This window comes from Chelonia mydas, chromosome 21, assembly GCF_015237465.2.
Source record: "Chelonia mydas isolate rCheMyd1 chromosome 21, rCheMyd1.pri.v2, whole genome shotgun sequence".
Classification (NCBI taxonomy): Eukaryota; Metazoa; Chordata; order Testudines; family Cheloniidae; genus Chelonia; species Chelonia mydas.
The window spans coordinates 12,836,506-12,864,019 of NC_051261.2; the positions used below are offsets into that span (position 1 = coordinate 12,836,506).

General features: G+C 46.2%; 1 long non-coding RNA gene across 1 annotated transcript in view; it reads right to left on the reverse strand.

The window, feature by feature from the left end:
- Nucleotides 1–16,343, reverse strand: part of LOC122463451 — a 38,233-nt gene extending 21,890 nt beyond the window's left edge. Inside the window, exons 1-3 of the long non-coding RNA XR_006286847.1 lie at nucleotides 16,333–16,343; nucleotides 9,090–9,093; nucleotides 2,160–2,775 (exon numbers count right to left, since the gene is read on the reverse strand). This is a non-coding gene — a long non-coding RNA (uncharacterized LOC122463451). The remainder of the gene's footprint in view (nucleotides 1–2,159; nucleotides 2,776–9,089; nucleotides 9,094–16,332) is intronic.
- Between the last annotated feature and the right edge of the window lie 11,171 nt (nucleotides 16,344–27,514).

Here is a 27,514-nt window from a genome sequence, read left to right on the forward strand (position 1 = left end):
TCAAAAAAAGCATCTGAATGAATGAGTTAGGGCCCAGATCCTCAAAAGATATTTAGGGGTTTAACTCTCGTTGGCACCTAAATACCTTTGAGGATCTGGGCCTAAGTGTTCAACTCTTTTCAATGGACAGAAGGTACCTAACTCATGCGCTTTTGAAAATTTCACTTGGAGATCTTTGCAATAAGATGTTGCAAACCTGAGACCGAAACCCAGCCAGGAAATACTAAATCATCAACTTCCACCACTGAAATGGTTAAGTTCTCTCTTCCCTTCATCATACAGGACATTTCCATTGTGTTCTCCTGTGACTAAAAACGACTGGATATATTTTTGCCTTTGCTTTCCCAAGCTAGACCTAACAGTTCTGAATAGTACTGCAACATCTGATTCCATCTGTATCAGAACACATATGGATGCATTTCAGCAGAACTTTCAAGCTTGTCTTGAAGTACCTGCCTTTTGAAATTCTGTAGTTAAAGATAGATAAAACCAAACATGCGTCTCTTTAAAAAAAGTTGATCATCCATGAATAGATGCCACGAGAACTTTATAGGATCAATGTAATTCAAAACCTGTTCTTTTGTTTCAGGCTGTTGTTGTTTTAATTCCAATTTTGACAGTAAGTCATGTTCAAGTTGTTCCTTTGATACCAAACTAAACCAAGCGGTTACATACTATGTTCGAAAATGTAAATGCCATTGTAGTATGGGGCCTTGTGTTAAGTTACCAGTAAACACAAGTGATTTTTTTGGTTGTGTGATTTTTTTACCTAATGTTGAATTTATTTTTTTAATGTTTTGCATTAGAACTTACAAATATTAAATTATTTCATATGCAAAAGTCAATAAAATGTCTAAAATATGTACCTTGTTGACTCATTGTCTCTCATGATCAACTTCACTGTAAAGACGGGACGGTTGTGGGACGGGGCAGAACAGCATGGTTACAATCCATGGTATAAGCATCAAATTTGAAATACCTAGTCTCCTGGAAACAGATATTTACATCCCCTGGACCTACTCAATTTATTTACGTCTGAAGGATGAGAAGCTGAGTACCTTGAAGTTCACTGGGGTGATGTTTGCCCCTATACAGAGAGGCCTAAGCATCATTTGAGTCCCACTTAAACCCTACGGGACAGATTTTCGAGAGCACTCCACTCTCTTTAAGCACTTAAATAAGTGACAAGATCTTCACGAGAGCACCCCACAATGGGGGCATGCTGGAATCTGAGCTCTTCTGAAAATCTGGTCAATTAGCGTCCCAACAGAAGCTGTTGGGTGCTGAGCACTTCTGATAATCTGGTGCTTTATTTAAGTGCCTAAACTGGAGCAGAGCTGTTCTGAAAACCTAGCACTGACTCTGGGCATTGAGCCTTTGGAAATCTGGCTCAGAGCACTTTTGAAAAATCTGGTCCTTGGTGCTTTATAAGCTTGGCCAAATAAAGGCTCAAACTTCCATAAACAAGGAAGATCAGCACATACTTATGTCCCAAATCCCCAGTGATTTAATGAGCCCCATTTAACCTCAAACAGCTGTAACCAGTCACACTTCTCTGATCCAGCAATCAAGGAGGCAACACAGCCCTAAAGAGAATTTCCAACACCACTACAGAAGTGGAAAGTTTGTAAAGATTAGTTAGGCAATTCCTGTCAGTCTTTTTTAGAGCACCTGGAACAACATCCTCTAGGTAATTCTTTACAGATCTCATTTAAAAGCCAAAAGGTGAGATCTTCATTGGGTGTAGTCACTGAAGTCAACAGAGCTACACTGCTTTACACCAACTGACGATCTGGCCCAATATTAGAGTGATCATCTGGAACCAAATTCCAGAATTCAGCACACTGTAAAGTTTGGGTCTGGATCCAGGCTTTTGCAGTTGGACCCATCTCTGTGGGTTCAGTTAAACCCCTTTCCTTTTGTCAAGAAAGAAAAGTAACAACCCAAACTGGAGGTAAGGTCCAGACCTTGCCCTTGCCTCTGGGTTTCCATGAGGCTTGAATGCCACAGCTGAGGAGGTCTCTCCATCAGAAAAGCTCTGTTATGGAAGGCTGACTTTTCAAAAGGGACTATGTGAGTTAGGAGCACAAGTCCCATTGCACCTAAATGCCTTGGAGAATCTGGGCTTTAGAAAACTGCACTGGAAAGGGGTGACTTACCAGGAAGCTGGGTACAGCATAGCAGGCTCTCCTCTTGCGGCCCCCACTGCTGACAGCCACTTGGGGCCAGCAGTGGTCTGCATCTTCTTGTGACTCGGCCCTCCAGCCAGCTCCCAGTCACTCCCAACCCTGCCAGGGTAACAGCAGTCCCACCACCAAGTAGTCCAATGACCTGGTCTTCAGCCCCCGATTCTGGGCCAAGTGGTCCTTACATCCTCTTGCCTCAGAGGATAGTAATTCTTACCCTCTTCTGTTAGGGGTCTGATACCACTTCCTCCAGTGGTGGAGAGGGGAACCCAGGCCCTCTGTTTACACCTCATGCAGTCCAAGGACCCCATAGCAAGCAGCCAAGACTAGTTCAGAGTCCTTGCAGTTTACCTGGACTCCTTCCTACCACGACCGGTCTCTAGCTCCTTTGCCCTCGCTCCTTTCCAGGCTTTGCAAAGTTCTTTCCTACTCTGATAGCAGGCAACACTTTCCAGAGCTTTCTCCCTGGAGGTCTGGTTTCTGCTCTTTTATCAATGCTCACAGAAGGAGCTGCCATGGCTTCTTAGGGCATCTCCTAGCCTAGTGTAACAGTTCCCTTTCCACATTACAGAGCAGTAGACACCTGGTCCTCAGCTTCTTCCTGCTCTGAACCCCTTCCTTGGTATTAGCCACCCAACTCCTCCACACCTGGGTCTCATCTTTAATTGAGCCTGACACACCAAGTAGCTGCCTCCAGGTGTCCCAATGGAGCACTCCTGTTCCTGTTTACCCTTTCAGTGCCAGGTGGGGTGGGTTTACAAGCCATCACACCCTCCCATAGTATTTAAACCCAGTAATAGCAAGAGGCTCAGGATGCTAAGATGCGAGACCCAGGTGAATAATCTGATTGTTAAAAGAATGTAAGTCAAACACACAAACTACTTTCAGAAGCTATGAAAGACAAGCTGGATAAAAAAAAGATGAATTAACTAGAGACAGGAGCCCCCAGCTAAAATTCTGGTTTAATAAATTAATAGGTTTTAAAGCCAGAAGGGACCAATATGATAATCTAGTCTGACCTCCTGCACAGGACAGGCCAAAGAACCTAACCCATTCAGAACATTGTGGGGCTATATGAAATCCTGATCTGAACTGTGCGTTCTCTCTGCTGAATTAAGATTTATGCTTATGCCGTTAAGCCATGCTCACAGTTTCCTAGAGCAGCCCATTAATCCAGGAGCGTGAAATGCTGGCGCACAAAACATGCCTGTTCTTGTATTTCATTATGAACTCACAGCTCCAACAGCGGACATGAGCCAGGGCTCAGGATTAAGCAAAAACTGGGCTGGGCTGTCTCAAACCAAGGGAAATGTGTGCGTTGGTGCGGTTCCGAGACAAGCCCAGGAGAGTTGGCTATTCAGACACAACTCCCTGTTCTGAGAACCATTGCAGAGGAAGGAGGCGAGAATGCCCCTTGAAGACTGAAAATAGGCCTCTCCTCTTCTTTAGATGGGCTGAAATTCACCCCTGCGCAGAGTCATAGAAGTGTAGGACTGGAAGGGACCTCAATAGGTCCAATCTAGTCCAGTCCCCTGCAGTCAAGGTGGGACTATGTATTTAACTAGACTGGTCCTGACAGGTGTTTGCCTAACCTGTTCCTAAAAACCTCCAGTGACGGAGATTCCACAAGTTAACAGTTAGGAAGTTTTTTAAACCTCCCTGGCTGCAATTTAAGCCCATTGCTTCTTGTCCTGTCCTCAGAGGTTACAATTTTTCACCCTGCAACACAACTAAGTCCCGTGCACCACTTAAGTCCCACATAAGCCATAAGGATTTGAGTGGGACCTGAATGATCATTTCAACCAGGAAAACAAAGAAAAGACACAGGACTTAATTTTCTTCTCCCCATATTTGGCGCTCCATTGAATTTAATGCGGTTATTCCCGATTTACATCTGCATAAGGGAGAGCAGGGTCAACTCTGCCATACAGATTTGTGATCTGAATGGCAACAAATTACAGACCGTCCTTCAGCAGTTTCTGGAGGAACATGCTGTGACAACATGGGAATTTTCTGTAGTATTTGTAAGAAGCCTATGTGTGCCTCAGTTTCCTTCTGTACTTTGCATGGTTACCGAGTGTAGGGAAAAAGGGTTAAGTCTGTGCCCAGGACGTCAGGTGTGGGTATGATCTTGCTGGCTGGGCCACAGTGAATAGGTTTCAGAGTAACAGCCGTGTTAGTCTGTATTCGCAAAAAGAAAAGGAGTACTTGTGGCACCTTAGAGACGAACCAATTTATTTGAGCATAAGCTTTCGTGAGCTACAGCTCACTTCATCGGATGCATAATGAATAGGGTCATTAAGGAATTGGCTGGAAGCGACCCAAAGCAATGCAGAATCTGAAAGAGGCAATGGAAAAAGCCCCCAGGGCCAGAATATTGACACCTAGCAAACAATGACCCAGAGGAAGGAGGTTCCTTCCACCTCTCAGCTGGGAAGCTGAGCAAAGACCAGCTTGAGAACAAAGGACTGAGACATGACAGACAGGAAATAAAGTGTGGGCTTCTGGAGAAAGCTGGCTGCCCTCTCCTGGGACTGACTGAAGAGGTTGGAGGGAGACTGAGCTTGAGATGGAATCCACTGCAGCTTGGCTGGTGGTTTGCTCTGGCTTGACCAGAATGGATTATGCTTTAACCTTTGTTTCTCTCAGGGCTTCCCATGCTGTGTTCCAGTTGACTAATAAATTCTACGCTGGTTTGAAAACGTTGCTTGGTCCCTGCAGACACTGGCTGGGTGCATTAGTCCCTGCAGAGCATGTCAGTCTCTAACTAGGAGTTTGCCTCAACTGGGCTCATTGGACAGAGCCCACGGTGTGACGCAGGAGTGCTGAAGCCCAGGGGCTCAGTCTGGGACAGGGGTTCTCAACCTTTTCCTTTGTGAGCCCCCCCACCCGCCCCCAACTTGCATAAAAACTCCCTGGCCCAACTGTGCCACAGTTACTGGTTTTCTGCTTATAAAAGCCAGGGCTGGCTTTGGGGGGTAGCCAACAGGGCAACTGCCCGGGGCCCCATGCCACAGGGGCCCCCTCGAAGCTACACAACTCAGGCTTTGGCTTCAGCCCCAGGTGGCAGGGCTCAGGGCCCCGGCCGTCAGCTCTATGCGCTGGGACTTTAGCTTTCTGCCTTGGGCCCCAGCAAGTCTAATGCTGGCCTTGCAGGGCGGCCCCCCTGAAACCTGCTCGCGGCTCCCCAGCGGGACCCGGACCCCTGGTTGAGAACCACTGGTCTAGGATGTGGCGAGGCTGCGTGGCCTACCCTGAAGGAAGAGTGGGACTGCGTGGGGGTCTGATACACTGAAAGGTTCCTCCAAGGGACAGTTTAAAAGCTGGGACATGGCACAGATCCTGTGGGTCTGTGACAAAAGTGCTTTCAAATTTTAATGGGGGCCATGACAGCAATTCCAGGACAAATCCTTTTTATTTAGTTATTTCCCCTTCCTTCATTATTCATGCAACACCTTTTAGATTGCAATAGCTTTAGCAAGTATTTGCTTACCCGTGCTTTTCAATTGCAAGGGTTTTTAGCAGACATTACACTCACCTCCTGCTTCAGGAAGACAATGGACTGTATTTCACTTAAGATGTTCCAGTGTTCTTTGCTGTCATATCTATTGAGTCAGATGCAAGCTCCGTTGCAAGAAGCAAAAGGATGAGCTATCTCATTGCGTCACTGGACAGAAAGGCAATTTCTTCTGCATAAGCACTAAGGATTGGATTTGATATGTGAACCTGGAGTCTCAAAGAGTTAATACCTCCATACAAGGTAATATACAGGCAAATGTAATGTTTCTGGGAGAATTATATTAATTTATGAGTTCGAAGGTCATCTATCATCTGAACTGTAATTTCCCCTAGATTTTGTGACAACCTAGGTTAGTATTATATTCCGAGAGAGCCTGGAGACGCCAATCAAGATCCCAGTTCCACTGTGTTAAGCGCTGTCCAAATCCATAGTAAGAAGCACTCCCTGCCCCCAAAGCTTTCAGCCTGGCTCAGAAAGAGGAGGAGAAGCAGAGCGGTGAAGGGAGACCCGTGTCACCCAAGGGGTCAGTGGCAGAAGCCAAGAAAGGAACCCATGTCTCCCATGTGTTGAAGTGCCCTTGCCAATAGATTACACTGCCTCTCTAATCTCACAAGCTGTTTCTGAGCTCCATATGGATAATACAGAGGCCAACTAATAGCTCATTCTTCTTTGGACGGATGTTATTAATTCATAGAAATGAACACCGTTTTAGAAATAAATAAGATCTAACTAACTTCTTTAGGCTGGCTACAAGCATCCCTTGAAAGGGAGCGTCACTAGGATGTTAATATTGCAAAATGGTGGATACCTGTCTTTGTCGATGCTGATAAGTGCAAAGTAATGGACACTGGAAAACATAATCCCAACTATACCTACAAAATGACGGGGGTCTAAATTAGCTGTTACCATTCAAGAAAGAGACCTTGGAGTCATTGTGGATTGTTCTCTGAAAACATCTACTCAATAGGCAGCGGCAGTCAAAAAAGCGAACAGAATGTCAGGAACCATTAGAAGGGGAGAGATAATAAGACAGAAAATATTACAATGCCACTATATAAATCCAAGGTACACCCACACCTTGAATATTGCATGCAGTTCTGGTAGCCCCATCTCAAAAAGGATATATTAGAATTGGAAAAAGTAAGGGAGACGGGGAACAAAAATGATTAGGGTATGGAACAGCTTCCATGTTAGGAGAAATTAAAAAGACTAGGACAGTTGAGTTTAGAAAAGAAAAGACAAGCCGGGGTAGGTGGATATGACAGAGGTCTATAAAAGACCTCTATTTGTCTATAGATAGAGAAGTTGACTAGGGAAGTGTTATTTACCCCTTCACATAACTCAGTAACTAGGGGCCAACCAATTAAATTAATAGGCAGCAGGCTGAAAACAAATAAGAGGAAGTACTTCTTCACATAAAGCACAGTGAACCTGTGGAATTCATTGCCAAGGGCTGTGAAGACCTAAACTACAAAGGATTCAAAAAAGAGTTCAAATAAGTTCCTGGAGGATAGGTACATCAATGGCTATTAGCCAAGATGGTCAGGGATGCAACCCCAGGCTCCTGGTGTCCCTAGCCTCCGACTGCCAGAAGCTGAGAGTGGATGACAAGGGATGGATCACTTGATAATTGCCCTGTTCTGTTCATTCCCTCTGAAGCATCTGGCACCAGCTGCTGTTGGAAGGCAGGATAGTGGGCTAGATGGACCATTGGTCTGATGCAGTAGGAACATAAGAATGGCCATATGATTCTTCCCTACTGAAAACAGTATTCAAAAATTTGAAGGTTATCAAAAAGAAAAGGAGTACTTGTGGCACCTTAGAGACTAACCAATTTATTTGAGCATAAGCTTTGATGCATCCGATGAAGTGAGCTGTAGCTCACGAAAGCTGATGCTCAAATAAATTGGTTAGTCTCTAAGGTGCCACAAGTACTCCTTTTCTTTTTGCGAATACAGACTAACACGGCCGCTACTCTGAAATTTGAAGGTTGAACCTGATCACATTCCAAACATTTCTAAGGCTTTGTCTACATGCAAAACAGCTTTAATTATACAAGTATGGTTAACATGGTACAACCCCTTGTGATGTTAGCTGATTAAACTATGACCATGTAGATCATTGTTGCTACCACTGTTATATAATTGCAACAAATCTTGTACAAAATGTGGCATGTAAGATATTTATGGAAAGGTTATGATTCACTGAATATGATTATGCTGTTTGTATGCATGTATCATTTTTGTAGTTAAGTTAGGAATATTAACTATGTACCTGTATTTCTAAGGTGTTCGCTTCTGGGTAATACCAACAAGGTGTTTAGCCAGCACATTGTGAAGGAGCTATTCAAGTAGAATGGCCCATTAAAGAACACTATCACCCAGTATTTAGGCCATGTGATGTTTAAAGGGGCTGCCCAAAGACATCAGGAGAGGAAAGGGAGGGAGGGGTGTGTTTTCCAGGCCTCTTCTCCAAAGGGAAAGAAAATCCAGTTACAATGATCACAGGTTTCAGAGAAGAAGCCCTGTTAGTCTGTATCCACAAAAAGAACAGGAGTACTTGTGGCACCTTAGAGACTAGCAAATTTATTAGAGCATAAGCTTTCATGGGCTACAGCCCACTTCATTGGATGCATAGAATGGAACATATAGTAAGATATATATATATATATACAGATAAATTGGAAGTTACAATACAAGCTGTGAGAGGCTAATTAGTTAAGATGAGCTAGACCCTTCTCTAAACAACAGTGATAAGGAGCAGGAGATATCTCACCCCCTCCTCCATGCTGCCACATTTGGCTCCCTAGCCATTTCCCCTCTGGAGGCTATTTGAGGATAGGCGGGATGGTGCCTCTAGAGTGTGAAGCCATGTGGAGAGAATCCCAGCTTGGGAAGTCAAGCGAGGCGGGGTAGGGGGGATTCCAAGGGGTGAGGGAATGCCAGCAGGTGATGCCATGTGAGCATGGGGGGAAGGGAGGAAATCCCTGCATGTGATGTCACATGCAGAAAGGGAGGTTCCTAAGGAGTGATGCCATGTGGGGTTGATCTCAGGGTGTGATGCCATGTGACAATGAGGGGGGAGGAGAATCCTAGGTGTGGATGTACATTGACTCCAGGCTAAGTGGGCAGGCAAGATAGCTGCTCTGAGGAGCTCACATGAAAACAGATGGACCCAGGAAAACAGATGGACAGTGGGTAGTGGGAGCAGCAGGCAAACAGCAACAGGGTGAGGGATTTATGGTAGAGGACGCATGGCGAGCTTCAGGGTCTGCAGAGAAAGTGACAGATAATTATCCTATCTCAAACCCCTCTCAGGGTCAACCTGGGTTTGATTTACTATAAAGCCGGTGGAGCCTTCTTAACCGGTTTTGCCCCGGACACGGAACTTGTGCTGCAGCAGAATTTGGGTGGAATTTTAGAGACCATTAGGTCAATGTGGGCAGCCACAAAGCATGACACATGTGGCTGCAAAATGACTCAGCTTCCTGGAGGTTTTCATGCCTTGAACACCATTGATAAGATGCGGTGGCTTGGCTTGACCAGATTACATACACCGAATAAATAACGGCAGCACCTAGGGGCTCTAGCCAAGATCAGAGCCCATGTGCTAGATGCTGTACAAAGACAGTCCTTTGTCTAAATTGTCAGAGGAGAGTTATTACTCCCCTTTGGCAGACGGGGAACTGAGGCACAGGGAGGTTAAGTGGCAGAGGGAATTTGTCACAGAGCCAGGGACAAAACCCAGATCTCCTGAGTCCTAGCCCAGTGCCTTAATCACAAGACCACCCTTCCCCCTCTAGGCCACCATTCATTTAAACATCCCAGAGTGCTTCACCATCATCAGTTAATACTCACAGCACCCTTTGTGTGGCAGGGAACTATCTTTACACCCACTTTGCAGGTGGAGAAACTGAGGCACAGAGTGATTAAGTGACTTTTCCAAGGCCAGTTGCAGAGCTGGGTGTGGAACCCAAGAGCTCCTAAATCCCAGAAAACCACTGATCTGAGCACTAGATGACGCTGCCTCTCAGAAAGGTGAGCAAGTGACGGAAAGATTGACTTGAATTTCTTCCAAACAACCTTTCTCCTCCCTCCGAACTGCTGAGACATTTCAAACCTGAGCTTTGCCATTCTTGAACAGAAATGTTCTTGCAACCAGCTGGTGAGCAAACCAAAATCATCTGAAGCTGCAATTTCCAGTCGAGGCTTGCAATCAGCAGATGACAGTCCTTTAGTATTCTGCTGATACAGGAAACCACCTTCTCAGAACAGGAGGGTAGGGGAAGCTACGTGGCTATAAATAGTCATTTTACAAAGCAGGGTCTGAAAATAGCTGAGAGGAAGAAAGGGGGTTTCCATGACAACTGGGAAGTCTCATGCTCCCAAGAGAGGGAGGAAGACAAAGAAATAGTAAACAAGACAGAAAAACGACAAGGAAGCAGAAATGATACGGCATTACAAACTGAATGCTACCAAGACAGAGAGGGGCTAGTGGAAACCATGTGCCATCTGCTCCAGACCAGTCAGCCGAAATCAGCACATGCTGCAGTTAGAGGACGCAAAGGAAGGGAGCTTGTTTTCCTACACAGTGATAGCGTCTATCATTGGCAGGCAGCATGGATGAATAAAGCACAGGAGATCTGCATTCTAGTTCTGCTACTGGCTTGGGGGGACCATGGGCCAGTGACTTTTTCTCTCTCTCTTATTTGTATTACTTTAGCGCCGAGGCATCCTGGTCCTGGGTCCGCTCCCCATTGTGCTAGGCGCAGTACAAACACCGGGCAAAAAGATGGTGCCGTCCGCAAAGACCTTAAACTCTATCTCCTCACCTGCTCGCGTGTCTTGTCTGCTTCGACCGTAAGCTCTGCAGTGCATAGACGGTTTCTCACCATGTGCCTGTACAGCTCCTAGCACAATGGGGCCCGGGTCTCAGTTGGGGCATCGAGGTGCCATCATAAGACACACAATAAAAAGAAATTGATCTCCTGTTCAGCCATGTGGTAACTGAGCACCTACATTCACCCAGCCCACAAATCATGTCTGCACATGCACTTTAGTGGCATGACCGTCATCATTCAGACTTATTCTTTAAGGCTCAGCCCTTGATCCTTTGCCCTTTGAAGTCAATGAAATCAAAGGTATTTAGGTGCCTCCTATTGATTTCAGTGGATCTGGCCTTTTGAGGATCTGGAACCTCCCTAATGATTAGGGAAAGGTCCCTACATAGGTGTGGGAACTAGGGGCGCCAGGAGCGCTGCAGTGCCCCCGGGCTCCCAGCTGCCTGCCCCGTGCCTGGGGTCTCGGTTCCTGCCCCACAAGCCAGGGCCTCTGCCTGGGATCCTGGCTGCCACCCCACGCTCCCGGGGTCCCAGGTGCCGGCCCCGCACCCGGGGTCTCAGCTGCCGGCCCCACACCCAGGGCTTTGCTCCCGGCCTCAGTTCTGGGGGGCGGGGTGGACAGGGATAAGGGGGCTGGCTTTCAAAAATGTTCCAGCGCCACTGGGTCCCTAAGGGTTTGTCTACGCTCCACCGCAGTGCGGCCTACGGGGCTGTGAATGTGCCAAAGTGTTTCCTTAGATTCTATGGGTTAGATTTTCAAAAGAGCTCAGCACCCCGCAGCTTCCATTAATCAGCCAGTGGAGCTGAGCAGTTTGGGAAATTCATCCGTACAGTGTTAGGTGCTATAGAAACCCCTCAAAGAGAGGGAGAGATTATACAGTGAAATATGTCTCACGCCTGTTTTCCATCTTCTTATTTGTCCGTAAGCAACTAGATCTGAGGGAGCTCAGAATCTGGCCAGAAGGGGTGGGAAAATGATATTTCAGTGAAAATTTTCAAAAGAAATCAAAAGTTGGGGGAGAGTTTGACCTTTTTTTGGCAAAAATTTTCTGTTTTTTTTTTTAAATGAGAAACTGTATTGGTTTCCAGTTTTCAAAAATCAAACCCTGTCTGGTTTTCCATGGAACAGCTGGAAAATTAGGAAAGAAGCAAAAAATTTTCTGTGAACATTTTCATTTAGAAAAAGGGGGAAGAAAGGCTTTATTTAGCAAAAAAGTGTTTCAATCAAACTTTTTTGACCAGCGCTGGCAGGCAGATCCCTGACACAGAAGGGACTTCCAAAGAATAGGCCCCATCCTGAAAACATTCATTGCCAAGGGCTTGCTAGCATGAGCTGGCTCATCAGAACTAAGCACTGCGCTTGTAGTGAGCAGTTGCTGACTGGGTCAAATACCTAAGGACCAAGGCCCAAATCTTCAAAGGTATTTCGGTGCATAGCTTCCACTGGAATCAGAGAGAACTGGCTCAAAATTAGACAGGACACAGGCAGGAATGACAAACAGGGGGAGGTTGAAATGGTATGAGGGGATGAAAGATCACAGAGTGGAGTTTAATGTTGCACAGGCATTGCTTTAGTTCCTCTCTTACTTCCACCCCCCTCCAAAAATGAATTAACATAATAATACCCCCTAGCTCTTACTCATCCATGGCTCATCTCCAGCTATAGCTCTCTAAGCAGAAAGCATCATTCTAATTTTACAGATGGGGAAACTGAGGCACAGAGAAAGAAAGTGACTTGCCCAAGATCAACCAGCAGGACAGTAGCAGAGCTGGGAATAGAACCCTAGTCTCCTAAATGCCAGCACTCTCTCCAGTTAACTATGCTGCCACCACTGCTTTTCCTCCTCTAGCCACTAAACCACACAGCTAGGATTTTTGGCCAGGGTCGAAGGGAGCAATGAAAAGCTAATGAAAAGACGTGAGTCTCCAGGAGGGATTTGAAAGAGTAGAGTTATTCAATCCCATATCAAATATTGGGTATTGGCATTACTTAGCTAATGAATGTGAATAACATGTATACTTGTTTCAGAGTAACAGCCGTGTTAGTCTGTATTCGCAAAAAGAAAAGGAGTACTTGTGGCACCTTAGAGACTAACCAATTTATTTGAGCATAAGCTTTCATGAGCTACAGCTCACTTCATCGGATGCATACTGTGGAAAGTGCAGAAGATCTTTTTATATACACACAAAGCATGAAAAAATACCTCCTCCCACCCTACTCTCCTGCTGGTAATAGCTTATCTAAAGTGATCACTCTCCTTACAATGTGTATGATAATCAAGTTGGGCCATTTCCAGCACAAATCCAGGTTTTCTCACCCCCCCACCCCCCACAAACCCACTCTCCTGCTGGTAATAGCTTATCTAAAGTGACCACTCTTCAAATCCAGACTCCAGAGAGAAACTGTTGAATTGGAATTCATTTGCAAATTGGATACAATTAACTTAGGCTTGAATAGAGACTGGGAGTGGCTAAGTCATTATGCAAGGTAACCTATTTCCCCTTGTTTTTTCCTACCTCCTCCCCCCCCCTCAGATGTTTTTGTTAAACCCTGGATTTGTGCTGGAAATGGCCCACCTTGATTATCATACACATTGTAAGGAGAGTGGTCACTTTAGATAAGCTATTACCAGCAGGAGAGTGGGTTTGTGTGTGTGTGCGGGGGTGTGTGTGTGTGTGTGTGAGAAAACCTGGATTTATGCTGGAAATGACCCAACTTGATTATCATACACATTGTGAGGAGAGTGATCACTTTAGATAAGCTATTACCAGCAGGAGAGTGGGGTGGAGGAGGTATTTTTTCATGCTTTGTGTGTATATAAAAAGATCTTCTACACTTTCCACAGTATGCATCCGATGAAGTGAGCTGTAGCTCATGAAAGCTTATGCTCAAATAAATTGGTTGGTCTCTAAGGTGCCACAAGTACTCCTTTTCTTTTTATGTATACTTGTGTGCCTAAAGTGAAGCATCTAAATGTATATTTAAATACCTAAATAAATGGCTTAATTGTCAGAGGCGAATGTAAACTCCTTGGGGCAGGGACTGTCTTTTTATGTGTTTGTACAGCACCTTGCATAATGGGGAACTGGTCCATGTGAGTAAGGACTTCAGGATATGGCCCAGTCCATCCCCCTGTGCTGAGGTGAGACCAAATATACTTAGACCACCCATGACAGGTGTTTGTCCAACCTGTTCTTAAAACTTCCAACAATGGGGATTCCACAGTTCCCTAGGTCACCTGTTCCAGTGTGTAACTATCTTCAGAGTTAAACAGTTTTACCTAATATCAAACCTAAATCTCCCTTCCCGCAAACTAAGCCGATACCTTCTGGTCTTCCCCTCGGTGAGCATGGAGAACAATAGATTGCCATCCTTTTCAGCACAACCCCACTTTCAGATTTGGGGCTCAACCTTCCCCTTAAACAAGCCTGAAAGAGCAGCAAATCCCAGACAGCCGTTCCAACCACATTCTAAGGCCCCACTTTGTAATATGATCACAGGATTGTCTCTTTTCTATGCACAGCATTCGGCACCACAGGGCCCCAGTCCTGGCAGGGTGTTCGGGGGCTGCCATTATATCTACCACCAATAGTAATAGAGAGAACAGAAAACTGACATTATGAATGATGATGATGATCACAGAAGCAGCTCAGAGCCCCAGTCCCGGGCTCAGGCCCCATTGTGACACAGAACATTAGGATTCATTTTCCACCCACTTTCAAACAGCCACTGAAAATGTTTCTTAACCCTGCTTCTGATTTCCAGTCTCCCACTTTCGGTATTTATTAACACCCTACTATTCATCTCTATAAAGCCTCAGACAAAGTCCAGGAGAAAGAACAGACATGCAGCCAGTGGGATTCCATGGAATTCCCTCTAAAGCATACCATATAAGATATAGCATGCCTTTCTGTATTTTTTCCTTTAACCAGCCTGTAGAATTTTACAGCAGGATATAATTATTAAATTCTATCGGATCCTTCAGAAAACCCAGCAAAATCTCATCATTTCCTCTGTCGTTCCATTGGACTTTTCCATATGCAAGTGGTTTGGGGGCACAGTTACAACACAAATCCCGTGCACGATTGCATCCGATGAAGTGAGCTATAGCTCTCGAAAGCTTATGCTCAAATACATTGGTTAGTCTCTAAGGTGCCACAAGTCCTCCTGTTCTTTCTGTGAATACAGACTGACACGGCTGCTACTCTGAAACCGATACAAATGTTCGAAGTCTTGGCAGGAATTTTAGTGCACGCTGCATCTCAGGAGTCAGTTTCGTTCTTCAGCTCCTGGTTTGCAGAAGGTTGGAATACCGTGTGCTCCGCAGTCGAGGTGACACATTTCTATCATGCAAAAAGAACAGGAGGACTTGTGGCATCTTAGAGACTAACCAATTTATTTGAGCATCAGCTTTCATCATGCTATATGCTGCCACCTCGTGGTAAGAAGCAGGGACAGGCTCTTTGTCTTCAAGGTACATTGACTTAGTAGTGGAGATAAGGAGTTTGATAAGGGGGATGTGTGGTTGGGGGTGATCTCTGGAATACCCGGGCATCATGCAGTCTGCCAGGGGATCCCACCCTGGTGTTCATGAAAGTCCCTCCATGGTCAACCAAGGCCTTGCAAATGCAAGAAGCCTGGGAAACAAGCAGGGAGAACTGGAAGTCCTGGCACAGTCAAGGAATTATGATGTGATTGGCAGAAAAGGTGGGGGAGTTGCACTGTATGTAAGGGAGCAGTATGACTGCTCAGAGCTCCGGTATGAAACTGCAGAAAAACCTGAGAGTCTCTGGGTTAAGTTTAGAAGTGTGAGCAACAAGGGTGATATCGTGGTGGGAGTCTGCTATAGACCACCGGACCAGGGGGATGAGGTGGATGAGGCTTTCTTCCGGCAACTCACGGAAGTTACTAGATCGCAGGCCCTGGTTCTCATGGGAGACTTCAATCACCCTGATATCTGCTGGGAGAGCAATACAGCGGTGCACAGACAATCCAGGAAGTTTTTGGAAAGAGTAGGGGACAATTTCCTGGTGCAGGTGCTGGAGGAACCAACTAGGGGCAGAGCTCTTCTTGACCTGCTGCTCACAAACCGGAAAGAATTAGTAGGGAAGCTAAAGTGGATGGGAACCTGGGAGGCAGTGACCATGAGATGGTCGGGTTCAGGATCCTGACACAGGGAAGAAAGGAGAGAAGCAAAATACGGACCCTGGACTTCAGGAAAGCAGACTTTGACTCCCTCAGGGAACTGATGGGCAGAATCTCCTGGGAGAATAACATGAGGGGGAAAGGAGTCCAGGAGAGCTGGCTGTATTTTCAAGAATCCTTATTGAGGTTACAGGGACAAACCATCCCGAAGTGTAGAAAGAATAGTAAATATGGCAGGCGACCCGCTTGGCTTAACAGTGAAATCCTTGCTGATCTTGAACACAAAAAAGAAGCTTACAAGAAGTGGAAGATTGGACACATGACCAGGGAAGAGTATCAAAATATTGCTCGGGGATGCAGGAGTGAAATCAGGAAGGCCAAATCACACCTAGAGTTGCAGCTAGCAAGAGATGTTATGAGTAACAAGAAGGGTTTCTTCAGGTATGTTAGCAACAAGAAGAAAGTCAAGGAAAGTGTGGGACCCTTACTCAATGAGGGAGGGAACCTAGTGACAGAGGATGTGGAAAAAGCTAATGTACTCAATGCTTTTTTTGCCTCTGTCTTCATGAACAAGGTCAGAGGAGGCAACCAGCCCTCTGTGGAGAAAGAAGTGGTTTGGGACTATTTAGAAAAGCTGGACGAGCACAAGTCCATGGGGCCGGATGCGCTGCATCCAAGAGTGCTAAAGGCGTTGGCGGATGTGATTGCAGAGCCATTGGCCATTATCTTTGAAAACTCATGGCGATCGGGGGAGGTCCCTGATGACTGGAAAAAGGCTAATGTAGTGCCCATCTTTAAAAAAAGGGAAGAAGGAGGATCCTGGGAACTACAGGCCAGTCAGCCTCACCTAAGTCCCTGGAAAAATCATGGAGCAGGTCCTCAAGGAATCAATTCTGAAGCACTTAGAGGAGAGGAAAGTGATCAGGAACAGTCAGCATGGATTCACCAAGGGCAAGTCATGCTTGACTAATCTAATTGCCTTCTATGACGAGATAACTGGCTCTGTGGATGAGGGGAAAGTGGTGGACGTGTTGTTCCTTGACTTTAGCAAAGCTTTTGACACGGTCTGCCACAGTATTCTTGCCAGCAAGTTAAAGAAGTATGGGCTGGATGAATGGACTATAAGGTGGATAGAAAGTTGGCTAGATTGTTGGGCTCAACGGGTAGTGATCAATGGCTCCATGTCTAGTTGGCAGCCGGAATCAAGTGGAGTGCCCCAACGGTCAGTCGTCGGGCCGGTTTTGTTCAATATCTTCATAAATGATCTGGAGGGTGGTGTGGATTGCACCCTCAACAAGTTTGCAGATGACACTAAACTGGGAGGAGAGGTAGATATGCGGGAGGGTAGGGATAGCATACAGGGGCCCTAGACAAATTAGAGGATTGGGCCCAAAGAAATCTGATGAGGTTCAACAAGGACAAGTGCAGAGTCCTGCACTTAGGACGGAAGAATCCCATGCATCGCTACAGACTAGGGACCAAATGGCTAGGCAGCAGTTCTGCAGAAAAGGACCTAGGGGTTACAGTGGACGAGAAGCTGGATATGAGTCAACAGTGTGCCGTTGTTGCCAAAAAGGCCAGTGGCATTTTGGGATGTATATGTAGGGGCATTGCCAGCAGATCGAGGGACGTGATCGTTCCCCTCTATTCGACATTGGTGAGGCCTCATCTGGAGTACTGTGTCCAGTTTTGGGCCCCACACTACAAGAAGGATGTGGAAAAATTGGAAAGAGTCCAGCGGAGGGCAACAAAAATGATGAGGGGACTGGAACACATGACTTATGAGGAGAGGCTGAGGGAACTTGGATTGTTTAGTCTCTGGAAGAGAAGAATGAGGAGGGATTTGATAGCTGCTTTCAACTACCTGAAAGGGGGTTCCAAAGAGGATGGATCTAGACTGTTCTCAGTGGTAGCAGATGACAGAACAAGGAGTAATGGTCTCAAGTTGCAGTGGGGGAGGTTTAGTTTGGATATTAGGAAAAACTTTTTCACTAGGAGGGTGGTGAAGCACTGGAATGGGTTCCCTAGGGAGGTGGTGGAATCTCCTTCCTTAGATATTTTTAAGGTCAGGCTTGACAAAGCCCTGGGTGGGATGATTTAGTTGGGGATTGGTCCTGCTTTGAGCAGGGGGTTGGACTAGATGACCTCCTGAGGTCCCTTCCAACCCTGATATTCTATGATTCTAAAGGGCAACCTGTGCCTGCCCATAGTGGGGTGGGGGGGGGAGCGAGGGCAGCCCACTTCAGCAGTGTTACTGAGCATGCTCAGTACAAGTCAAGCAGCAAATGGGGGTGGGTGGGGGTGGTAACAAGGGGCGACCCTGCATGCCCCCACCCCACGCGTCCCACCATGTGCACCTTGTGGGCAGCAGACAATGGGCACATGTGAGCCACTGATGACCCTGCACAGTTTGGGAACCCCAGTCCCCTAAAAGCCAGCTATTATTCTGGGGACATTACCAATCTTCACCACCTCTGGGTGAACCATGGCAATAAGTGCCTCACAAATCTCCATCATTACAGCACCAACAGCTGATTTGCCAATGCCAGACTCGGTTGCCTCTGATCTGTAGCTGTCAGGGGTGGCCAGCTTCAAAAGGGCAATAAACCCCCACTTCTGCAGCATTAAGGCCTCTCTCATCTGCGTGTCCTGGCACTGACGTTCCAGGCTCCTTACGCACCTCCACGTAGGTGTCCGTCCTCAAGTGGAAGTTCTGCAGCCAGTGCTGGGTCACCCCTGGTCTGCAGGATGACGGATTGCCACCGCTCTGTGTTTGTGGCCCTGCTCCAGGAGCACTGGTCAGCAAAAGGGGAATCGGCAACCTCCATCCTCTGTCTCCACGGCTCCATGTCTGCACGCAGACGCTGTGATCGCCTTAGCGAGGCATGCTGCCGCCTTCTCATGGGGCAAACCCTCTAACTGCCTCGCGTTGTGCAAATGGGTGGTGTCTTAATACCAACAGCTGGAACGGGTCCTAGTGCTGAGTTGGACCCATGCCTGGGGACCGTCCAGAACAGAGGTCGTGGGCATAAGTGTGCAGCAGGCTGAGATGGAAGTGCTTTGGTTCACTGAGTTGGAGGTTAAGAACACTTCCATGCAGGGGGTGGGGCAGGGAAAGATGGACAATTTCTCCCACAATACCCTGCAAAACAGGTCACAGAGTAACACAGTTTAATGCAGCACTAAGAGACATAGGATATGCCCACAGAAATTTTAGTGCCTCAGCCAGGTTAGTGCAGTGCCACTGTGAATGCAGCTACGGAGCTATAACTCAAGTGTGGGCGCTCACACCTAGGCACGGCAAACGCAGGTTCCTATACCCAGCTGTGTAGATCTGTGTGAACTCTGCAGTGAAGACATATGCTAAGCAATTTCTGGTGCTGCTAAGTCCGAAGTATGTTTTAGAATTTTTGGAGATTCCGCCAGTGCCTTTAATTTGTCCAGCCTCACAAAGCCAACTCACTTAAAAAAAAAAAAGAAAAAAGAAAAAGAGCATCAAGAGATAGACTGATCTTGTGGCAAAGACATTGGCATGAGTCTCAGGAACTCTGGGTTTAATCCCCAACTGCCATAGACTTCCTCTATGACCTTGAGCAACTCACTGAATCTCTCTGGATAAAATTTTCAAAAGTGGCATAGGAAATTAGCAGCCTAAATTTTCTTCAAAGTGTTAGTGAAATTTCAAATTTAAAAATTTTGAATAAAAAAATGAGAAACCCTGTGTTGCAAAAATATTGTGAATTCTGTCCTCGCTCTGCCCCTTTTTGGAGCTGGCTCCTGATTTCTGAATGGTTTTGGCAATACTGCTTGTTGGGTACTGTGAATGTTACTGGTATCAAGAAAACCTGAATGAATGATTCCAAATGCATCATTTATTCTACAGAACTTCGCTTTCTTTTTCCACGGGTGAGTTATCCAGAAGTAGATTTCAAAATTCACCTACTTATTTGTTGTTCAAATTATGCCCTTATTTCCTGCAGCAGGACATTCTTGGTTGCAAAGAGTTCATTGAAAACACTTGTCATTCACATTGCCTTGTCTAGATACAGAAGTCCTGGGGGGTCTGTTCTCATCCTCTGATTAGTTACAGATGCAATCCAATGAGGAGACAAGAATACCATGGGACTCCTGCAATTAATCAACACAGCATTAATAGAGAATTTTACACTTCAACAATTTGAAATTCTCTCCTGATGACTCATTGAGGTGCAAATTCACCTTTCCCAGGTGTTTGCATTAGTCAAATTTGCATCTATGAGTCTAGGGAAAGCAAATTTCAGAGTGATAAAAGGAACTATTTTTTCTACACAACACATAATTAGCCTGTGGAACTCTCTGACACAGTATATCAATGAGACAGTGCAGGATTCAAAGAGACATGACTAGAATAGGCAGGGTTAGAAAAGTAAGGATTAAAAACAAGAATACTGGAAGGGTTACAGGACCAGATCCTCAAATTTCAATGGCAGTTAAACACCTACATTCCTCTGAGGATCTGGGCCACAATTCTTCCTTATTTCAATCTCTAAGTATTGAGGTTTAGGAGAACCCTGGTTAACCCATCCACTGCCTTCTGCAGGGGTTTCTGCACCTTCCTTTGAAGGTACCTGGTGCTGGCCACTGTCAGAGATATGGTCTTGGACTAGATGGACCCCAGGACTCCAGAGGGTGGAGATGGATGGCAGGAGAGAGATCACTTGATCATGACCTATTAGGTTCACTCCCTCTGGGGAACCTGGAATTGGCCACTGTCAGTAGACAGGATACTGGGCTGGATGGACCTTTGGTCTGACCCAGTATGGCCATTCTTATGTTCTTATGTATGATCCAGTCTGGCAATTCCTGTGTGCATAGAAAGCAAATCCAGCCTTGTCAATGAACAAATATTCATGGATTATTTTTTTTCCTGCCTGTCTGTCTGACATGAACCGTGTGCTGCAGACCTGATCTTCAGTTCGTATCCACAGACCACAGCTGCTCAGCATTGGGACCAAGAGGCCAACAGCAGAACAATTACCCATATTCCACTCTAAAAATATCCCGTTTGTGCTATTCATGCCCTTTGTTTGTGTGACTGACAGAAGGATACTAGGGGAGATGCTCACATGCAGGCCATCTGCTGTGTGCTGAAACTAACGAGAGAACGACGCTTGCAAGGAACCCCCCCCCCCCCCCTCGCAGACAGGCTGGAACTATAATCTGTAGGATGGCAGCTTGACAGGCAGCCGTCTTTTCAGGAAGCCTGGCTTCACAAATTATCCTGATTGGCAGCTTAATGAAAAAGCACACACCGCATCCACTTCACGCCATATCAGCGCCTGGCCTCTGCCTTTGGTGACTGGAGAATCCCCTTGCTGCACCTTATGTGAAGATGAGCCATAGTACAAGATATGATGAAAGCACTGTCCCATGCAACACATGCCTTTGGTGCTGGCGCAGATCCACCTCTGGCACCCCTCCTGAAACTGAAGGGAAACCGATCCCATGGGATGTATCTACCAGATCCGAATGGGTGAGCCCTGCCCAATGCACGTGGCGATGTGAAGAAGAGATGAGAGGGTATCATGCCTTTGCCTGGTTGGGAAAGAAGGCAGTCCAGTGACTTGGCGGCTTCTTGTGACTCCTGAGACCAGTTCGAATCTGGCTGTGCTGTGACCCTGTAATAATCATCTCCCCCGTCTGTCTTGCCTCGTAGAGCATCAGCTCTCCAGGACAACTTCCCTCACTAGGTGTCAGTATAGCACCTATCCCCTGATCTTGATTGATGGTAAGTAATACAATTCAAATAATAATGGGGAGAAAAACCCTGCTAATACATCCTGGGGCATTCCTTCCTGGCCCCCAAATATTATGATCAATTTAACCCTTACATATACTGCAAAGAGCTCATCCTACTCCTTGCATTGCTTCCTAGCACTGGTGTTTAGGGAAATTAGAAAGTTGCAATAGTATAAAAAAGTTGGAGAGGGTGCAGGTGGATTAGTGGGTGGAGCCAGGAACTCCCATGTTCCAGTCAGACACCTGCGTGAGGCAGGTAAGCGCTCTGCCTCTGCTTCCCCATGAGTAACAAACTGGCATTCAAATACCCATCTCGAAAGGGTTTAATAAAGCATTCTGTAGAGAAAAACCTCAATTATTTAGGAGACAGTAGGTCTAGTCATAAGAGCACTTTGGGCAAGTCACTCCCCTCCCCTCTCTGTGCCTCAGTTTCCCCATCTCCAAAATGGAGAATGGTATGTACTCTGCTTTGTAAAACACGTTTGGATCTAAAGATGCTCAGGGGCTAAATCCTGTCATCACTGTCATTTAGAAAGACCCAGCAGATCTAATGATCACAAACATCAAAAATGTAGTCACCAATACGAAAAGGGGCATTTTTCATCTTGCTAGAGCTGGATCAACCCAAAGTGCACCCGAGAGGCTGCGCTGTGTCCTCAAAACAAGAAAGGGGAAGCTGGGAGAAGCGTAGTTACCTGCTGGAAGAGAAGGAGAGGTAGCAAACAAGTTGCTTTAGGGCTGCAGTTGATTGGCTCTGCCAGATTTAAAGGTCCGGCCCCAGGAAGGCTGGGAAGCAATCGCCAGAAGAGAGCAAGTCTGCTGTAGGGACAGAGCAGGGAGCTGCCAAGGAGGGTGCTCCCAGGGAAGAGGCGGTTTCTCTGTGATACACACTCCTGCTCTGTCAAAGCCCCCGCTGATCCTAAAATATTGCAACCTCTCTCCCTTTGCCCTCTTGTCACCTTCAGATGGACAACAACACTTCGGCCACCACCAGCCTTCGTACAGCTTCAGCTGCCAGCACGAGGCGGGGGCAAGTGCCGAGCAACCTCCCCGAGAAGGGAGCTAGAGAAAGCATCCCACTGCTAGGTGAAGAAGTGTCTTATAGGCAACTTCAGCACCAGGCATGGGTGGAGAGCACGACATTGGGAGTCAATACTGCAAAAGAGCTTTTAAAAAGGACCGTAAGGCTAGTAAATTGGACCAACTTCGGTGATCGAAGGCCTCTATTTGCAGGACAAGCTTCCTCCGTGGTGTCCATCAGCTCTGAGTATCAGGCAACCCCGTACCATCTCTGCTAGGACGACCACCCAGAGTGCCAACCGCAGAATGGAAGTTTGGTCATTGGGATACTTTTCCATGAAGAACGAGACGGAGACCGCAAATCTGTTTCACCCAGGCACAAGAAAATTTCTGGAAGGGACGTAAAGCCTCGTGCATCAGGGCTTAAGCTGATCTCTAACTGTTAGGGAGCAGGATGAGATTGGGGTGGGGGGCAGATTAGCCACGTCTGCCTACTGTGGGCTTCCTCAGAAGCTGACCGCTGTCAAAGACAGGAGACTGGAGTAGATGGAACTTGAGGCTGATCCAGCCAGGCCACTCCCATGGCTACCAAGGAGTCTTCAAACAATGACTTTCACCGCTGCCTGGGCTGGACAGTGACAGAGTTAAGGTGACAGAGTTAAGGTGGCTAGCGCCACACCCCCAGAATACCAGACATTCCGGTACTTCCAGGAATGGCGTGGGCCCACCCCCAGTAGCATGACCCCGCCCCCACTGACATGACTTCACATGTGGTGTGGACGTCCAAATGGTGTCCGGCGTCCATGATGCACACAAAATTGCATCTAGTTTTGTCTCAGTCCCAGATCGGGGACAAAACCGTAGGAAAAGAGGACTGTCCGGCTGAAAATCAGATGAATGGCCTGCCTACAGAGAACTGAAAATATCTCCCACTTCCTCGAGCCAACCAGCCAGCCGTATGTGGAGATTAGGAGAAAAAATCACCAAGTGATTTACGCAAACAGGCCTCTATATTCCACTAGAGGGCAGTGGCCACTGTACCGTCGGCTCAAGCCAGTGCCTCATATTCCACTCCACGTTCATAACACAGATTGTCCTCAAGCTCATAGTATCAGAAGTTCATGTTAGTTCAAGCTAATAGCTGGCGGCAATCTGTGACAGCCCAGGAACACAGCAGCATTCATGTACCAAAGTCTTCTGACTGGCCAGCAACACCCATGATGCTTTAGGTTATAAACACAGGCCATGATTTTCAAAAGTGACCAGTGATTTGGGATGCATTAGCATTTAGATGTCAAACTTGAGACATCTTCAAGGGCCATATTTTCAGAAAGTTCTGAGCACCCACTCTCTGAAAAATCAAGCCCCTTTAAGGTGTCTCCGTTTGGGCTCCGGAAATGTGGGTACTTTTTGAAAAATCTGGCTACAGAGATCCAATCTAATAAGCTCTAAAGGAAAAGTCTTATCTCCATGATTAGTATCGGTGTAAAGCTTTCATAATGCACTCACCACACTGTTAACTAAGTGCCCAGTGGAGGGGATAGTTAAAAGGCAACAGGTCCATTAACGTTTTTATAGCGAACCGCAGGGCGGTATGAAATATTCCCAATCAAGGAATTTCAAACTCCTGCAAAACTGAAGTTCTCTGATTTCATTTTGACTGAGCAAAATTCCTTCCAGTTTCACTGGAAACAAGGAAGAGGTTGAGGAATTTTTTCAGATGAAAAATACAGATGGACGGCGCAAGATCCCAATCTGTTGAGTGCCAACCTTGGCATTCAACATTTTTGTCCAGATTCAAATTAAGACTCACATCAGAACACATGAAGTTTAAAAACAAACAAAAAAACAACAGCTCCACAACATGTTAATTTGAAAATCCGTATTGAAAAATATGGCATGAGACTGCATTTAATATTATTGAATTTTGCAGAGAAAACAATTACTATTTTCCCATGGCCCCAGTGGGCAGTGGTACACTCACCCCTGGATTGGTGTATCATGGCTCAGAGAAAGAAAGCCTCTGCTGGCACTGATAACTAGAGATGGATCAGAACCAGAACCCCAGATCTGGGCACCACCAGACACTGGGGAGATTCAGATTTGAACTCCATGGCTTGGGCCAACTTTATTTCTAGCTGTAATTCAACAAAAGGAAGATAAGAAGCTGCTGATGACGGGATAGGATGTACTTGAGATGGATTATGGTGGCAAGTGGGCTTATTGTAGAGGCAAAAGAAGCAACTCAAAGGATCATCCAGGAGAGACAGTGGAATAGAGGCCTGGGAGAGGAAGGAGGGTTCAGTGGTTAGGGCACAAGTCTAGGATCTAGGGAACTTTGGTTCAATGTCCTGCTTTACCACAGGCTTCCTATAAGACCTTGGACAAGTTACTTAACCTCTCTGTGCCTCAGTTCTCCATCTGTAAACTGGGCATAATACCACCTACCTACCTCACAGAGGGTTGTGAAGGTAAATACATTAAAGAATGGGAGGTACCTCAGATACTATGCTGGGGGGGCCAGATAAGTACCTCAGACAGTTAGACTCAGAACTCCTAGATTCCTTTCCTGGCTCTGCCACTGGGTAACCTTGGGCAAGTCACTTAATCACTCTGTGCTTCAGTTTTCCTAACTGTGAAATGGGCACAATCATTCTGACTTATCCCACAAAAGTGGCTTGGGATCCTCAGATGGCAGGTGCTGTATAAGATCAAAGTTTTAAGGATCATAAATGAACGACAGGCCAGCCTGGCCCCCATGATGTGTCACAGTGTTTCAGTCAATCGCTTCTCTGCATCTGTTTTCCTCATTATTGAGAGGCGAGGACAGAGCGTCAGCGCGGGCGACAACATTTGGGGGCAGTTTGGCATCCTGTTTCTCTACACAGAAACGCAACTGTTAGCACTGAGAATATTCAAACTAGCTGTAGTCAGAAGCTCCCTTCTAGTGACGCATTTAATGCTCTTATTCCAGGGTGGGCATTCAGCCGATTTTTTTTTCGAGGTGACTCACCGCCCATGTCACTTGCTTTATATTTTGTTACAGCTGCTAAAATTAAATGGGGCCCAAGTACCCCAAACTGCTGCAGCTGGCTCACAAACCCACTGGCCCAAACTGAGGAGCAAACCCAACTGGCCGATTTGCTCTTCCTTAGCATGTGCTATGCGAGCCAACAGGAGTTTCCCTGAGCGTGTGACTAAGAGGTTTAGGCTGAGATTTTCAAAGGTGCCTAAGAGAATGAGGCACCAATTCCCATTGACTTTAAAAGAGATTTGGGTACCTAACTCCCCGCTTTAAGCAATCACAGGAGCAGGTCTTCACTGCACCGTTAACTCAACTCAGATGTTGCACCTACCCACCCTCCCATCCACACTGTAAAAATGATAAAGAAAAGAAATAGCATTTTTCAAGTCCCCTCATACAAGTACTGTCATGCAATCTCTTTGTTGTTAAAGTGCAACTTACAAATGTCATTTTTTTGGTTACATAACTGCACTCAAAAACAAATCAATGTAAAACTTTAGAGCCTACAAGTCCACACAGTCCTACTTCTTGTTCAGTCAATCGCTCAGACAAACAAGTTTGTTTACATTTGCAGGAGATAATACTGTCCGCTTCTTGTTTACAATGTCACCTGAAAGTGAGAACAGGTGTTCGCATGGCACTGTTGTAGCCGGCATTGCAAGGTATTTACGTGCCAGATATGCTAAACATTTGTATGCCCATTCATGCTTCAGCCACCATTCCAGAGGACATGCTTCCATGCTGATGACGCTTGTTAAAAAAATAATGCATTCATTAAATTTGTGACTGAACTCCTTGGGGGAGATTTGTATGTCCCCTGCTTTGTTTTACCTGCATTCTGCCATATATTTCATGTGGTAGCAGTCTTGGATGATGATCCAGCACATGTTCCTTTCAAGAACACTTTCACTGCAGATTTGACAAAAACGCAAAGAAGGCACCAATGTGAGATTTCTAGAGATAGCTACAGCACTTAACCCAAGGTTTAAGAATCTGAAGTGCCCTCCAAAATCTGAGAGGGACAAGGTGTGGAGCACGCTTGCAGAAGTCTTAAAAGAGCAACACTCCAATGCAGAAATGACAGAACTCAAACCTCCAAAAAAGAAAATCAACCTTCTGCTGGTGGTATCTGTCTCAGATAATGAAAATGAACATGCGTCGATCCGCTCTGCTCTGGATTGTTATCGAGCAGAACCCACCATCAGCATGGACACATGTCCCCTGGAATGGTGGTTGAAGCATGAAGGGACACAGGAATCTTTAGTGCATCTGGCACGTAAAATAGCTTGCAAAACAAAAAAGCCTAGCTAATTCTGCCACTGTGAAGAGCCCTGATGGTTCAGGAAAATATTTGCTGCCAGATCCTTGGCTGGTGTAAATCAGCATAGCCTCATTCACTGCAATCTGCATCCATTTGTGCTAGCTGAGGTTCTGACCCTTTATACAGAGACTGTCAAAAAAGCAGGGTGGTTTTGCAAAACCTTAGAAATGGAGCTAATAGTTAGTTACAAATCCTGCTCCATTTTCCTCTTCCCAAACTGGCCTCAATGCTACCTTTTTCATAAGAATCAGCTAGAGATAATTTTCGGACCACAGCTCGCCCATCTCCAATGTTGCTGATATGTCTTCAGCAAAAGGACAAAGCGGCTCTGATGAAATCAAGAACCTCTTTCATCACACTCCCCCGGATGGTATCGGAGCTCACAAACCATTTTAAAGAAGGAAAAAAGCTCTTACAAGTACAGCAGCAGTTTAGGACAGGAAGTGAAGAAGAATCCTGTTTCCAATTGTAAGCACAGGGGACTTTAGAAAGGCAGAAATACATTGTCCAGAGTGGAATTTGGATGGGGTTCAGTTGAGCAGTGAAATACATTTCTGCTTTTAAAAATGCTGTGGGCTCTCAAATGACTACAAAGAGTCAGGCGCTCTCCTCTGAATCCCATCTGAGAAATGGCACCTTCAGCGCCCCCCGCTGAGTCATTGGCTTGGTGCCATCCAC